Source organism: Apteryx mantelli, chromosome 11, assembly GCF_036417845.1.
Source record: "Apteryx mantelli isolate bAptMan1 chromosome 11, bAptMan1.hap1, whole genome shotgun sequence".
Lineage (NCBI taxonomy): Eukaryota > Metazoa > Chordata > Aves > Apterygiformes > Apterygidae > Apteryx > Apteryx mantelli.
The window spans coordinates 19,268,269-19,285,399 of NC_089988.1; positions in this window are offsets into that span (position 1 = coordinate 19,268,269).

Consider the following 17,131-nt stretch of genomic DNA (forward strand, 5'->3'; position numbering starts at 1 on the left):
AGGTGCGTGGGTGCTGTTTGTGGTTGTGAGGTCACTTGTGGCTCGGTGCCTGCTAGGCCAGTGCTAGTTGCGTGGGTGCTGTTGGTGGTTGTGAGGTCACTTGAGGCTCAGTGCCTGCTAGGCCAGTGCTAGGTGCGTGGGTGCTGTTGGTGGTTGTGAGGTCAGTGGTGGCTCAGTGCCTGCTAGGCCAGTGCAAGGTGCGTGGCTGCTGTTGGTGGTTGTGAGGTCAGTGGTGGCTCGGTGCCTGCTAGGCCAGTGCTAGGTGCGTGGGTGCTGTTTGTGGTTGTGAGGTCAGTGGTGGCTCAGTGCCTGCTAGGCCAGTGCTAGGTGCGTGGGTGCTGTTTGTGGTTGTGAGGTCAGTGGTGGCTCAGTGCCTGCTAGGCCAGTGCTAGGTGCGTGGCTGCTGTTTGTGGTTGTGAGGTCAGTGGTGGCTCAGTGCCTGCTAGGCCAGTGCTAGGTGCGTGGCTGCTGTTTTCAGTTGTGAGGTCACTTGTGGCTCAGTGCCTGCTAGGCCAGTGCTGGGTGCGTGGGTGCTGTTTGTGGTTGTGAGGTCTGTGGTGGCTCAGTGCCTGCTAGGCCAGTGCTAGGTGCATGGCTGCTGTTTTCAGTTGTGAGGTCAGTGGTGGCTCAGTGCCTGCTAGGCCAGTGCTAGGTGCGTGGGTGCTGTTTGTGGTTATGAGGTCAGTGGTGGCTCAGTGCCTGCTAGGCCAGTGCTAGGTGCGTGGGTGCTGTTTGTGGTTGTGAGGTCACTTGTGGCTCGGTGCCTGTTAGGCCAGTGCTAGGTGCGTGGGTGCTGTTGGTGGTTGTGAGGTCAGTGGTGGCTCAGTGCCTGCTAGGCCAGTGCTAGGTGCGTGGGTGCTGTTTGTGGTTGTGAGGTCAGTGGTGGCTCAGTGCCTGCTAGGCCAGTGCTAGGTGCGTGGCTGCTGTTTTCAGTTGTGAGGTCAGTGGTGGCTCAGTGCCTGCTAGGCCAGTGCTAGGTGCGTGGGTGCTGTTTGTGGTTGTGAGGTCAGTGGTGGCTCAGTGCCTGCTAGGCCAGTGCTAGGTGCGTGGCTGCTGTTTGTGGTTGTGAGGTCAGTGGTGGCTCAGTGCCTGCTAGGCCAGTGCTAGGTGCGTGGCTGCTGTTGGTGGTTGTGAGGTCAGTGGTGGCTCAGTGCCTGCTAGGCCAGTGCTAGGTGCGTGGCTGCTGTTTGTGGTTGTGAGGTCCCTTGTGGCTCAGTGCCTGCTAGGCCAGTGCTAGGTGCGTGGCTGCTGTTGGTGGTTGTGAGGTCAGTGGTGGCTCAGTGCCTGCTAGGCCAGTGCTAGTTGCGTGGCTGCTGTTTGTGGTTGTGAGGTCAGTGGTGGCTCAGTGCCTGCTAGGCCAGTGCTAGGTGCGTGGCTGCTGTTGGTGGTTGTGAGGTCAGTGGTGGCTCAGTGCCTGCTAGGCCAGTGCTAGGTGCGTGGCTGCTGTTGGTGGTTGTGAGGTCAGTGGTGGCTCAGTGCCTGCTAGGCCAGTGCTAGGTGCGTGGCTGCTGTTGGTGGTTGTGAGGTCAGTGGTGGCTCAGTGCCTGCTAGGCCAGTGCTAGGTGCGTGGCTGCTGTTTGTGGTTGTGAGGTCAGTGGTGGCTCAGTGCCTGCTAGGCCAGTGCTAGGTGCGTGGCTGCTGTTGGTGGTTGTGAGGTCAGTGGTGGCTCGGCGCCTGCTAGGCCAGTGCTATGTGCATGGGTGCTGTTTGTGGTTGTGAGGTCAGTGGTGGCTCAGTGCCTGCTAGGCCAGTGCTAGGTGCGTGGCTGCTGTTTTCAAATGTGAGGTCAGTGGTGGCTCAGTGCCTGCTAGGCCAGTGCTAGGTGCGTGGCTGCTGTTGGTGGTTGTGAGGTCAGTGGTGGCTCCGTGCCTGCTAGGCCAGTGCTAGGTGCGTGTGTGCTGTTTGTGGTTGTGAGGTCAGTGGTGGCTCAGTGCCTGCTACGCCAGTGCTAGGTGCGTGGCTGCTGTTTTCAAATGTGAGGTCAGTGGTGGCTCAGTGCCTGCTAGGCCAGTGCTAGGTGCGTGGCTGCTGTTGGTGGTTGTGAGGTCAGTGGTGTCTCAGTGCCTGCTAGGCCAGTGCTAGGTGCGTGGGTGCTGTTTGTGGTTGTGAGGTCAGTGGTGGCTCAGTGCCTGCTAGGCCAGTGCTAGGTGCGTGGCTGCTGTTTGTGGTAGTGAGGTCAGTGGTGGCTCAGTGCCTGCTAGGCCAGTGCTAGGTGCGTGGGTGCTGTTGGTGGTTGTGAGGTCAGTGGTGGCTCAGTGCCTGCTAGGCCAGTGCTAGGTGCGTGGGTGCTGTTGGTGGTTGTGTGGTCAGTGGTGGCTCAGTGCCTGCTAGGGCAGTGCTAGGTGCGTGGGTGCTGTTTGTGGTTGTGAGGTCAGTGGTGGCTCGGTGCCTGCTAGGCCAGTGCTAGGTGCGTGGGTGCTGTTTGTGGTTGTGAGGTCAGTGGTGGCTCAGTGCCTGCTAGGCCAGTGCTAGGTGCCTGGCTGCTGTTTTCAATTGTGAGGTCCCTTGTGGCTCAGTGCCTGCTAGGCCAGTGCTGGGTGCGTGGGTGCTGTTTGTGGTTGTGAGGTCTGTGGTGGCTCAGTGCCTGCTAGGCCAGTGCTATGTGCGTGGGTGCTGTTTTCAGTTGTGAGGTCAGTGGTGGCTCAGTGCCTGCTAGGCCAGTGCTAGGTGCGTGGCTGCTGTTTGTGGTTATGAGGCCAGTGGTGGCTCAGTGCCTGCTAGGCCAGTGCTAGGTGCGTGGCTGCTCTTTGTGGTTGTGAGGTCAGTGGTGGCTCAGTGCCTGCTAGGCCAGTGCTAGGTGCGTGGGTGCTGTTTGTGGTTGTGAGGTCAGTGGTGGCTCAGTGCCTGCTAGGCCAGTGCTAGGTGCGTGGCTGCTGTTTTCAGTTGTGAGGTCAGTGGTGGCTCAGTGCCTGCTAGGCCAGTGCTAGGTGCGTGGGTGCTCTTTGTGGTTGTGAGGTCAGTGGTGGCTCAGTGCCTGCTAGGCCAGTGCTAGGTGCGTGGCTGCTGTTTGTGGTTGTGAGGTCAGTGGTGGCTCAGTGCCTGCTAGGCCAGTGCTAGGTGCGTGGCTGCTGTTGGTGGTTGTGAGGTCAGTGGTGGCTCAGTGCCTGCTAGGCCAGTGCTAGGTGCGTGGGTGCTGTTTGTGGTTGTGAGGTCACTTGTGGCTCGGTGGCTGTTAGGCCAGTGCTAGGTGCGTGGCTGCTGTTGGTGGTTGTGAGGTCAGTGGTGGCTCAGTGCCTGCTAGGCCAGTGCTAGTTGCGTGGCTGCTGTTTGTGGTTGTGAGGTCAGTGGTGGCTCAGTGCCTGCTAGGCCAGTGCTAGGTGCGTGGCTGCTGTTTGTGGTGGTGAGGTCAGTGGTGGCTCAGTGCCTGCTAGGCCAGTGCTACGTGCGTGGGTGCTGTTTGCGGTTGTGAGGTCAGTGGTGGCTCAGTGCCTGCTAGGCCAGTGCTAGGTGCGTGGCTGCTGTTGGTGGTTGTGAGGTCAGTGGTGGCTCAGTGCCTGCTAGGCCAGTGCTAGGTGCGTGGCTGCTGTTGGTGGTTGTGAGGTCACTTGTGGCTCGGTGCCTGCTAAGCCAGTGCTAGGTGCGTGGGTGCTGTTGGTGGTTGTGTGGTCAGTGGTGGCTCAGTGCCTGCTAGGCCAGTGCTAGGTGCGTGGGTGCTGTTTGTGGTTGTGAGGTCAGTGGTGGCTCGGTGCCTGCTAGGCCAGTGCTAGGTGCGTGGGTGCTGTTTGTGGTTGTGAGGTCAGTGGTGGCTCAGTGCCTGCTAGGCCAGTGCTAGGTGCCTGGCTGCTGTTTTCAATTGTGAGGTCCCTTGTGGCTCAGTGCCTGCTAGGCCAGTGCTGGGTGCGTGGGTGCTGTTTGTGGTTGTGAGGTCTGTGGTGGCTCAGTGCCTGCTAGGCCAGTGCTATGTGCGTGGGTGCTGTTTTCAGTTGTGAGGTCAGTGGTGGCTCAGTGCCTGCTAGGCCAGTGCTAGGTGCGTGGCTTCTGTTTGTGGTTATGAGGCCAGTGGTGGCTCAGTGCCTGCTAGGCCAGTGCTAGGTGCGTGGCTGCTCTTTGTGGTTGTGAGGTCAGTGGTGGCTCAGTGCCTGCTAGGCCAGTGCTAGGTGCGTGGGTGCTGTTGGTGGTTGTGAGGTCAGTGGTGGCTCAGTGCCTGCTAGGCCAGTGCTAGGTGCGTGGCTGCTGTTTTCAGTTGTGAGGTCAGTGGTGGCTCAGTGCCTGCTAGGCCAGTGCTAGGTGCGTGGGTGCTGTTTGTGGTTGTGAGGTCAGTGGTGGCTCAGTGCCTGCTAGGCCAGTGCTAGGTGCGTGGCTGCTGTTTGTGGTTGTGAGGTCAGTGGTGGCTCAGTGCCTGCTAGGCCAGTGCTAGGTGCGTGGCTGCTGTTGGTGGTTGTGAGGTCAGTGGTGGCTCAGTGCCTGCTAGGCCAGTGCTAGGTGCGTGGGTGCTGTTTGTGGTTGTGAGGTCACTTGTGGCTCGGTGGCTGTTAGGCCAGTGCTAGGTGCGTGGCTGCTGTTGGTGGTTGTGAGGTCAGTGGTGGCTCAGTGCCTGCTAGGCCAGTGCTAGTTGCGTGGCTGCTGTTTGTGGTTGTGAGGTCAGTGGTGGCTCAGTGCCTGCTAGGCCAGTGCTAGGTGCGTGGCTGCTGTTTGTGGTTGTGAGGTCAGTGGTGGCTCAGTGCCTGCTAGGCCAGTGCTACGTGCGTGGGTGCTGTTTGCGGTTGTGAGGTCAGTGGTGGCTCAGTGCCTGCTAGGCCAGTGCTAGGTGCGTGGCTGCTGTTTGTGGTTGTGAGGTCAGTGGTGGCTCAGTGCCTGCTAGGCCAGTGCTAGGTGCGTGGCTGCTGTTTGTGGTTGTGAGGTCAGTGGTGGCTCAGTGCCTGCTAGGCCAGTGCTAGGTGCGTGGGTGCTGTTTGTTGTAGTGAGGTCAGTGGTGGCTCTGTGCCTGCTAGGCCAGTGCTAGGTGCGTGGGTGCTCTTTTCAGTTGTGAGGTCAGTGGTGGCTCAGCGCCTGCTAGGCCAGTGCTAGTTGCGTGGGTGCTCTTTTCAGTTGTGAGGTCAGTGGTGTCTCAGTGTTATAGGTAAACGTGACAAATTGACAACCACTCGGGCCGGGTTGCATAAATTCCAATTTATAAAATAATTGAGCAAGTCACAAGCAAGCAAAATAGCGCTGGGCGGCCGCGGGGAGTCTCCTGCTCCACCAACGGCACGCGCAACCCCCCCCTCACAGTCTCCTTATATGCGATTCCAGTTCCTGGTATACGGGGCACCTCCTGTAACTTCTGCGGTTGCGCCGGCTGTTGCTAGGGGGTCTTCTTCAGCCCTCTGGTGGTCGTGGGGATGAAGGCTGGAGTCTTCCTCTGCATTGTGTGCCATATTAGGCTATCTAAACTAACATTGCCGCTTCGCTAGCTCAGGCGGGGTACATGCCCCCTGTTATAGGCAAACACGACCAATTGGTTTGCATAAAATCTACTTTAATGGAATAATTGAGCAAGTTACAAGTAAGCAAAACAGCGCTGGGCGGCCGGGGGAATCTCCTGCTCCACCAACGGTGCGCGCAATCCCCCCCTCACAGTCTCCTTATATGCAATTCCAGCTCCAGGTATATGTGGCACTTCCTGTAACTTCTGCGGTTGCGCCGGCTGTTGCTAGGGGTCTTCTTCAGCCCTCTGCATTGTGAGTGGTGACCCTCAGGTCACGCATATATTTTACAACTTTCGAAGTCGTGCTATATTTCACAGTTGTGTGACATCGCCATCACCATATTAGGCTATCTAAACTAACATTGCCGCTTCGCTAGCTCAACTCCCTTATCTCAGGCAGGGTACATGCCCCCACCACAGGATGTAGGATGTTCCCACAGATGTTCCCAAGGCTGTTTCTTACTTTGATGTAACCAATTAGCACACATCACAGTCCAGGATGTTTCAAGGCTGTTTCTCAATTTGATGTAACAAATTAGCACATATCACAATCCCCCCTTTTTGTTTTGGTCCCTTCTAATTTGTTCATCAAATCGAGCAACAACCTCCTGTGCCAGGGAGAGCATAGGGTTATGCTTACTCTCATCTTCATTTAGTTGTTCATATTGACTTCTTATCAACAGTAGGTGGGCAGCTTCGAGTCTGCTTTTTGCTAAGTTAATTATTTTATTTACTATACACGGTCCAAAGGTCAACACTAGTACTAGTAAAGCCAATGGGCCCGCGATGGTAGACAATAAGGTTGTTAGCCAGGGGGAATGACTGAACCATGATTCATACCACCCTTGCTGGGCTTCTCTTTCCTTTTTACGTTTTTCAAGGCCTTCTCTCAATTTCGCCATAGTATCCCTGACAACTCCTGTATGATCCGCGTAAAAACAACATTCTTCTCCTAGGGCTGCACACAATCCTCCCTGTTGCAAAAATAAGAGGTCCATCCCTCTTCTGTTCTGTAAAACTACTTCTGATAGCGATGTCAACGATTTTTCTAAGGCTGTAATGGATTTTTCTATTCGTTCTAAGTCCTCATCCACTGCTGCTCGTAGGGTGCTAAGGCTCTGCTGCTGCACTACTAAGGAGGAGATTCCAGTTCCCGCTCCTACTGCCCCTAGGCCCAGTAAGGTGGCTATGGTAATTGCGGTGATTGGTTCTCTCTTTACTCGGACCAGGTGAGGGTTGTCCCAATGGTCGTACATCACATTTTCTGGGTGGTACAAGATCCTGGGAACTACCTCTATTTGTATACAATACTCTTGGGACTCACCAAGTACCCTTAGGGAGACACAGGGAGTTAGGCCCGTTTTTGAACATATCCACCTAGCTCCTTGGGTGGGAATAATCCATCCAATTTTGGAGGTGTAGGTTTGCAGTGTCACAGACCCACACAGCTTTCTCTTTGATTTTGGTATTTTACCAATACACATTCCCATTCCCGTAACTTGCTCCATGGTCAACCCCTTCTTCTTATCTTCCCATTGACACTGGGAGCCGGGATTATTGCTCACAGTATATGTCATATTTAGTCCTATTGCTTCATAAAAAGGGGGTCTTATGTCGTAGCATAACCAGCAATGGGTGGTTATACTAGGGGTTGTAGCATTTAATACTTTGTAAGTTGCCTGTATAATCTTCCACAGAGGATTGTCTACCCCCTCTGTGGCTTTACTTTCCGAGATTACAACAGTATCTTTTGGGGTGGGGTGGCTCATAGGACTACTTGTCAAATTCATTATCGCAGCCGTTGGTTTGATTCTTAATTTTGCTCCTTTAACGACTAGATTCGGCCCTATTGCTTGAGGAGCAGGTTGCTCACTTTCTTTCTTTATGAAAATTAATCCACCTCTATCAGTTCCGGATTCCCAGAACCGGACTCCCCAGGTCTTTCCCAAAAACCATCCCGGATCCTCCGGACGGGTGATGTTTATCACTAAATGTTTACAAGTTCCTGGGGGGGTATAGTGGGGATTTCCCCGATACCCCAGCTGGAAATCCTCTTTGGGGGGGGTACACCCAGAAGGCCCCCATTTTACTGATAAAAACTTATCTGACCCTGCTCCTGGAGTCCAATCCGAGGCTATAGTTTCACATCCCCAATAAGCACAATAATAAGAGTTTGGGTAGTTACAATATCCTCGCCCAGGATTAGAACTAGGACAAAAGTAAAACGGTTTCCCGAACTCTCTTCGACTCGAACATGGCTCAATGGGTGCCAATTCACACAAGGTAGGTGTGAATGTAGGGCTCCCGGGTACACTTTGCACTTGGATCACTTTTTGATCTTCCCATCTCATTAATGACCATTTAAAGGGTTGGTGTACATTATGTTCCCCTTGGATTCGTCTTCCTAATAAGCCCAGCACAATCATCTTCCAGAGGAGTAGTGGACCCATGGCTTGGTCAACGGATATTTTACGAACCCTTAATGCCTTGGAGGGGCGGTCCGTGATGCCAAGTGTCTCTGGGACTTTAAAGAGTCTGGGTCTTACAATTTTGGGTATTCCTGCTTAGGAGGTGGCTTATCGGCCTCGATCCCCACAAGTTCTATACGTCTCTGCCTCCCCTGCCTACTCTTTTGCTTCAGAGCAGCAGGGTGTACCGTCTTCTCGGCAGCAGCCGTATTCTTCAGGGGAACCTCCTGTATGAGCCTTTTTGATTTTTAAAGGCTTCCCAGTTCCCAAGAGTGACACTCAACATACGGTGCGGTCCGCCTATAATTGGTGTTTTCAATTTTAGCCTTATGTGATCGGGGTGGTTGGCATGGGTACAACCTTTCTCTGGTTGTACTCCTTTTAACAAAGGCTTCCCACCATTCTACCGATCTTTTCTTAAGATCTTTTAATGTCCAATAAGTCAATTTTGTCGTAACAAAGGCGGCAAATGCCGCTAGGGAGATACCCGTACTAACAATGAGTCCACTACTTCCCTTTACAAACCCTACATGCATAACACACAAAGGGATAACAAATACAATGTGGAGTTATAACAAATACTATGTTAGGTTTTACAAAATGTGGTCTCACTTATCGAGGTTTCCAGGTTTCTTCTTAAAGGTTACTTTTAAATTGTCTGGGTTTCCAAAGGCTTCCCACGATGATTCTGAAATCGGTCCTTTAATTCTGCTAGCATGTGTCCATCCTCGCTCTGCGGTACGAATAGCAGTGTCTGTGGTAAGCAAAACAAGGAAAGGTCCCTCCCAGCGGGGAGTCAAGGATGAGTCTTTCCAGGTTTTAATTAAAACCTTGTCTCCAGGGTTAACTCGGTGAATAGCTACATCTAGTGGAGGTCTCTGTACTATTAGTCCTTTCTTTATCAATTCCTGTCTTCTCTTCATAAGCTCTGTAATATATTTCTGTAATAATCTCTCTTCTACTTTAGGATGTTCTTTTGGTATTTCTAAATCGTATGGCATCCCATATAACATTTCAAAAGGGGAGACTCCTGTGTCAGTTCTGGGCTGAGTTCGTATATTCAACAAGGCTAAGGGTAAACACTTGATCCAATTCATCTGGGTTTCCATCATTAGCTTCGTTAACTGTTTTTTTATTTCCCCATTCATCCTTTCTACCTTTCCTGAACTTTGAGGATGCCAGGGAGTGTGATACTCCCACTTGATTCCTAAAGGATCTAATGTTTCTTTAATGACCTTGGATGTAAAATGTGGCCCCCTGTCTGAGTCTATGACCAATACATTCCCATACCGGGGTATGATATTTTCTAATAATATCTTGGTTACCGATTTCGCAGTTGCTCGGGCTACGGGAAAAGCTTCTACAAAGTAAGTTAAATGATCTACTATAACTAATAGGTATTTATACCTGCCCACTTTTGGGAGTTCTGTAAAGTCAACCTGTATTTTCTCAAATGGTCTCCTGGCTATAGATCGTCCCCCTGGGACCTTTTCTCTGAGGTGCTGCTTGTTAACCTTCTGACAGGTCAAACATTCTCCCACTAGTCTTTTTGCTATGTCATATATTCCAATGCACATATATTTAGTTCCAAACTGGTCTACTAATGCTTGCACTCCCCAATGAGTCTGTCGGTGGAATTCTTTCATGATTCTCCAAGCTACGCCTTTGGATACTATTTCTCTATCATCGGGCAGTACCCATTTACCTTCTTTTTCTAGGGCTCCTATCTGTCGTAATTTATCTATTTCCTGTTTAGTAAAACTCATCCTGGTATCTAGTTTATCTTGGCCCTCTTTTCCTTCAGACAATAGGTGTAAAGCTGCTTTTTTTGCTTCTTCATCTGCTAGATTATTTCCCCTTATGTGGTAAAATGTGCCTTTTTGATGGCCCCTAACATGTACTACTGCGATTCTCCGAGGTCCCCTCAGAGCTTCTAAAGTTTTTCTGATTAATTTTTCGTGCACTAAATTCTTCCCTTGTGAATTAATCAGTCCCCTTTCTTCCCATATTTTCCCAAATGTGTGTACTACTCCATAAGCATATTTAGAGTCGGTGTATATAGTCCCTATTTTGCCCTTTAAAATTTCTAAGGCTCTAAAAACTGCATACAATTCACAAGCCTGGGCCGACCAAGTTTTGTCTAGGGGCCCTGATTCTATTAACTCTAGAGACTTCCCATCTACAATAGCATACCCTGATCTGCGTTTCCCTTCAACTACGCGAGAGGATCCGTCCACAAAGAATTTAGTCCCCTCTGGTAACTCTTCTTCTTCTAAATCTTCTCTTATTTTAGTTTGGTATTCTATTAGACGCATGCAATCATGTCTTAATTGACCACTGGGTTCCCCATACAGGAACTGGGCTGGATTCTGCAAGCTTGTAGTCTCAATTTCCAACTTTGGAGAATGGATTAAAATGCCCTCGTATTTTAATAGTCTGGCATCGGTTATCCATTTTTCGGCTTTTTGTTGTAATACTCCTCGTATATTATGAGGGGTATATATTTTTAATTCTCCTCCAAAGGTTATCTTTTTAGCCTCTTCTACTAATAAGGCTGTAGCTACAATGGCTTGTAGGCAAGTGGGCCATCCCCGACTGACGGGGTCTAGCAATTTTGAAAAATACCCTATAGGTTTCTTTTTCCCTGCCCATTCCTGTGTTAGGACTCCAAAGGCTGTTCCTTCCTGTGTATTAATAAACATGTAGAACGGTCTCTTAATATCTGGTAAACTCAAAACAGGCGCATTCACCAAGTCAGCCTTCAAACCTTCGAGGCTTTGATCATCGGTTTTAGTCCATTTTATTAGCCCGTCTGCAGTTAGTTTTTGATATAAAAATTTTACTTTATTGCTATAATTTTCAATCCATTGTCTACAATACCCTAATAGCCCCAGCAATTGTCGGACCTGTCTTTTGCTCTTCGGGGGTCTTATTGACAGTATACCATTTACCCTTTCAGGGTCCAATTTTTTTGTGCCCTTGCTAAGCCAATGTCCCAAATACTTCACCTCTTCTTCCGTAAATTGCAACTTTGATTTCGATACTTTCAATCCCTTTAAACTTAGGAAATTTAACAACTTAATACTCTCACATCTAACTTCCTCCTGTGTTTTTCCTGCTAAAAGCAAATCATCCACATATTGTGTTAAAGTAATTTGAGGATTAGTTTCGTAAGTACTTAGAACCTGCTCCAGGGCTTGCCCAAACAAATTAGGGGATTCTGTAAACCCTTGTGGTAAAACAGTCCATCGGAGTTGTTGTTTCCTATGGGTATCTGGGTCTTCCCACTCGAAGGCAAAAAAGTCTCTACATTCTTCTTTAAGGGGGCATGCCCAAAATGCATCTTTCAGGTCTATAACCGTATACCATTTAGCCTCAGGTGACAGCTGACTAAGTATGGTATAGGGGTTAGCTACAATTGGGAACCTGGTAATTGTTCTTTTGTTTATTTCTCTTAAATCTTGTACCAATCTATAAGTACCGTCTGGTTTCTTTACGGGCAGTATAGGGGTATTATAGGGAGACATACAAGGCTCCAGTAACCTTTGATTTATTAGCCTCTGGATTACTGGTTGGAGTCCTTGCCTCCCTTCCTGTGACATTGGATATTGCTTGACTCTAACAGGGATTTCTGGATTCCGTATACTCACTTCAAAGGGAGCAATATCTAGTTTTCCTACTGATTCTGGGGTATACCAAACTTCAGGGTTGATTTTGGCCTCATCTTCAATAGTAAGGGTGCATAATTTTATAACTAATTCTTGATTCTCTACTTCTAAATTGACTCCTAATTCAACCATCATATCTCGGCCCAGTAAATTATATTCAGCTTCGGGAACTAATAAAAAGGATCCAACACTTAATCGAGAGTCTGATTCTATTTCCACATTTTTAATTACTGGGACCTTAAAGGGTTCTCCCTTAGCTCCTATCACTTGTAATTTCTCTGGGGATGGTTTACACCCCCAGGGTACCGTTTGGACAGTAGATCTTTCTGCCCCAGAATCCACAAGGAATTCTACTTCTTGTCGCTGGGGACCTAATTTCAATTTTATCAAGGGCTCAGTTCCTTTATGAGTCCCCAGCAAATAGAGCCCCTGACCCCCCTAATCTTCTTGGAACATTTGCTCATCCTGCATTCGCTTCCTACAATTCCTCTTCAGATGCCCTTTTTTCTGGCAATAAAAACACTCCACCTGCCTCAAGTCCCTCGTCACAACTTCTCTGGGTTGTCCTTCTTGGTGAAGTGGCTTTCTTTTAGGTCTGTTATACGACCTAGGGGGTTGTGCCTGGATTCCTCTCTGCCCTTCTCGGACTGCTGCCATCAGAATCTTTGCCTGCCGCCGATGGGTTTCCTCTTCCCTCCGCACATGCACTTTCTGAGCTTCCCTCAGCAATTCGTCCAGCCCCCTATCTTGCCAATCATCTAACTTCTCTAGCTTTCTTCTAATATCTGGAAAGGCCTTTGCTACAAACTGTGTTTTCAATAGAGCCTGTCCCACAGGGGTACTGGGGTCTACCCCGGAATAAAGTTGCAAATTTTTCCTAAGTCTCTCGAGCCACTCTGTTGGTGTCTCATCCTTCTTTTGTTGTTCCATGAAGGCCTTATTAATATTTTGCCCCCTGGGAACAGATTCCCTGATTCCCTGAACTATTATGGCTCTCAGATCGGACATATGTGTCCGATGCTCAGCATTCTGATTGTCCCAGTCCGGCCGTTGGGTGGGCCATTTAATATCTGCAGCAGGACCTTGTTGGTGTTGTTGATCCCAAATCCGCATCCCAGCCCTACGGATCATTTCCCTTTCTTCCGCTGTAAATAATATGCTTAAGATGGATTGTAATTCCTCCCATGTATAAAGGCTTGGACCTAAAAACTGATCTAATTTCTCAGCCACCCCTAAAGGGTCTTCTAATAAATTCCCCATTTCTTTCTTAAAATCCCGTACGTCCCCTGAACTCAGGGGCATAGACACAAATCCCATCCCCGGCTGCGGTCCTCCCATGGGGAGTTCTCGCAAGGGGTACAGCTGATCAGGTCGCCCACCTCCCCTCGTTTGACTCCTCGTGACCCTTCGGGTTTCTTCTGGGGAACTAGGAGGGTTTAGATCCCAGTCTGGGGTCGTCGGAGAGGGGCTATGAGGAGGGGCTGGTGTTGGGTTTTGAGCCGGAGCTGAGGGAATATAGGGGGGAGGAGAAACGGGAAGTTCCTCCAGTGTTTTGCTTTTCTTCCTCGAACCCTTCTCTTTCAAGGTAAATATCATGGTCCGAGTATCTGGTCTTATCCATAAACTAGCATACTCACTTTCTTCTAAACTAAAGGGCTCCTTTGAATTCACATATATATTTAGAGCCTGACATTTCCAATTTTCAAAAGACCCGTATACTGGCCAATAAAGGTGGTCTCCTCTAATCTGCTTCCCACCCCATACTTGCATACAGTAATGTACCATTTTTTCTCGACTTTTGCCTTTTCTGGAGGGCCAATCGTTCCAATACTTAATCATTAATCCTAAAGGGCTATCGAGCGGTATATCTGGTAACTGTACCGTAGAGCCCTCTATGGGATCAGAAGACTTGCTCTTTTTCTGTCCCATCTTCCGGAGCACCCACCCCAGTCACTCTCTTTCTTTCCGCAGGGGACCGCACTCACACCACCCGAGTCTTTAACTGCTAGGACGGTTGTCCCTTCGCAGCGGGCGGCCCAGTCGGCCGACGGGTGCCCCGTTTCGGTCCCCTATTACAACTCTCTCTCTCCGCAGGGGACCGCACTCACACCACCCGAGTCTTTAACTGCTAGGACGGTTGTCCCTTCGCAGCGGGCGGCCCAGTCGGCCGACGGGTGCCCCGTTTCGGTCCCCTGTTACACAATCACCCTCCTGGAGGGTCCGCACTCACTCCGTCCCCTGGGGACGTCTCACTCAAACGTACTCCGGGTATCCCACCCCAACCGAACGGAACCGCATACATATACTCACTCAGTCCTGAGTCTTCGTTCGGGTCTTCGTGCACAAAGTTTACGGGGTACTGCAGTTCTTTTGCTTACTTGTCCGATTTAGGGTTCGGAAATACAGGTTGTGGTAGGGGAACTACCCACTCAGGGGCCATCCGAAGACGGGATGGGGCGCCTCCCCTGAGTCAGAGTCCCGAAACCAGGGAAGCCTGTATCCGAGTCACGGCACCAAATTGTTATAGGCAAACACGACCAATTGGTTTGCATAAAATCTACTTTAATGGAATAATTGAGCAAGTTACAAGTAAGCAAAACAGCGCTGGGCGGCCGGGGGAATCTCCTGCTCCACCAACGGCGCGCGCAATCCCCCCCTCACAGTCTCCTTATATGCAATTCCAGCTCCAGGTATATGTGGCACTTCCTGTAACTTCTGCGGTTGCGCCGGCTGTTGCTAGGGGTCTTCTTCAGCCCTCTGCATTGTGAGTGGTGACCCTCAGGTCACGCATATATTTTACAACTTTCGAAGTCGTGCTATATTTCACAGTTGTGTGACATCGCCATCACCATATTAGGCTATCTAAACTAACATTGCCGCTTCGCTAGCTCAACTCCCTTATCTCAGGCAGGGTACATGCCCCCACCACAGGATGTAGGATGTTCCCACAGATGTTCCCAAGGCTGTTTCTTACTTTGATGTAACCAATTAGCACACATCACAGTCCAGGATGTTTCAAGGCTGTTTCTCAATTTGATGTAACAAATTAGCACATATCACACCCCCACCACAGGCTGTAGGATGTTCCCACAGATGTTCCCAAGGCTGTTTCTCGCTGATGTAACAAATTAGTACATACCACAATACAAGATGTTCCCAAGGCTGTTTCTCACTTTGATGCAACAAATTAGCACATATCACAATCCCCCCCTTTTTGTTTTGGTCCCTTCTAATTTGTTCATCAAATCGAGCAACAGCCTCCTGTGCCAGGGAGAGCATAGGGTTATGCTTACTTTCATCTTCATTTAGTTGTTTATATTGACTTTTTATCAACAGTAGGTGGGCAGCTTCGAGTCTGCTTTTTGCTAAGTTAATAATTTTATTTACTATACACGGCCCAAAGGTCAACACAAGTACTAGTAAAGCTAATGGACCCGCTATTGCAGACAATAAGGTTGTTAGCCAGGGAGAACGACTGAACCATGATTCATACCACCCTTGCTGGGCTTCTCTTTCATTTTTACGCCTTTCAAGGCCTTCTCTCAGTTTCGCCATAGTATCCCTGACAACTCCTGTATGATCCACGTAAAAACAACATTCTTCTCCTAGGGCTGCACACAATCCTCCCTGTTGCAAAAATAAGAGGTCCATCCCTCTTCTGTTCTGTAACACCACTTCTGATAGTGATGTTAACAACTTTTCTAAGGCGGTGATGGATTTTTCTACCATTTAAAGGGTTGGTGTACGTTATGTTCCCCTTTGATTCGTCTTCCTAATAAGCCCAGCACAATCATCTTCCAGAGGAGTAGTGGACCCATGGCTTGGTTAACGGATACTTTACAAACCCTTAATGCCTTGGAGGGGCGATCCGTGATGCCAGGTGTCTCTGGGACTTTAAAGAGTCTGGGTCTTATAACTTTAGGTATTCCTGCTTAGGAGGTGGCTTGTCGGCCTCGATCCCCACAGTTTCTATACGTCTCTGTCTCCTCTGCCTACTCTTTTGCTCAGAGCAGCAGGGCGTACCTGTCTTCTCGACAGCAGCCGTATTCTTCAGGGGAACCTCCTTTATGTGCCTTTCTGATTTGAAAGGCTCCCCAGTTTTTCGAGAGAGACACCCAACATACGGCACGGTCCACCTACAATTGGTGTTTTTAATGTTGGCCTTTTAACAAAGGCTTCCCACCATTCTACCGATCTTTGCTTATGATCTTTTAATGTCCAATAAGTCAATTTTGTCGTAACAAAGGCGGTAGATGCCGCTAGGGAGATACCCGTACTAACAATGAGTCCACTACTTCCTTTTACAAACCCTACATGCATAACACGCAAAGGGATAACAAATACAATGTGGGGTTATAACAAATACTATGTTAGGTTTTACAAAATGTGGTCTCACTTATCGAGGATTCCAGGTTTCTTCTTAAAGGTTACTTTTAAATTGTCCGGATTTCCAAAGGCTTCCCACGATGATTCTGAGATCGGTCCTTTAATTCTGCTAGCGTGTGTCCATCCTCGCTCTGCGGTGCGAATAGCAGTGTCTGTGGTAAGTAAGACAAGAAAAGGTCCCTCCCAGCGGGGAGTCAAGGACGAGTCTTTCCAGGTTTAATTAAAACCTTGTCTCCAGGGTTAACTCGGTGAATGGCTACATCTAGTGGAGGTCTCTGTTTGCCAGAGCTGAGGTGGGGCCCCGGCTCCAAGCACCAGACTAAAGCAGAGGAAGACAGTGAGCCGCCTCAGCGCGCGGAGCAGCACAGGCGGTGCTGGGCTGGGGGAGGCACTGTCACCCCACTACCTGCCTGCTGGGGGGGGGCCTGGGGCTGCTCCCACCGCCGGCCAGGGCAGCAGCGTCTCCAGCGGGGAGAAGGGGGAAGCCTGCACCCCACTTCTCGCAGCGCCTGCTGGGACCCCAAGCAGGGTGCTCAGCCCAGGAGCAGCCAGGTCTCATCCTGCCTTCCCGGGGCGGTGTAGGGGCTGATGCGGGAAGGGGGCTCCTTGCCAGGGCGGGGGCTGTCTCATCGCTCTGTGCCTGGAGCCGCACATGGGGCAGACAGGCTCTTCAGCCAACACACGGAGTATGGGGTGGGGGTATTATGGGGAGACATACAAGGCTCCAGTAACCTTTGATTTATTAGCCTCTGGATTACTGGTCGGAGTCCTTGCCTCCCTTCCTGTGACATTGGATATTGCTTGTCTCTAACAGGGATTTCTGGATTTCGTATACTCACTTCAAAGGGAGCAATATCTAGTTTCCCTACTGACTCTGGGGTATACCACACTTCAGGATTGATTTTGGCCTCATCTTCAATAGTAAGGGTGCATAATTTTATAACTAATTCTTGATTCTCTACTTCTAAATTGACTCCTAATTCAACCATCATATCTCGGCCCAGTAAATTATATTCAGCTTCGGGAACTAATAAAAAGGATCCAACACTTAGTCGAGATTCTGATTCTATTTCCACATTTTTAATTACTGGGACCTTAAAGGGTTCTCCTTTAGCTCCTATCACTCGTAATTTCTCTGGGGATGGTTTACACCCCCAGGGTACCGTTTGGACAGTAGATCTTTCTGCCCCAGAATCTACAAG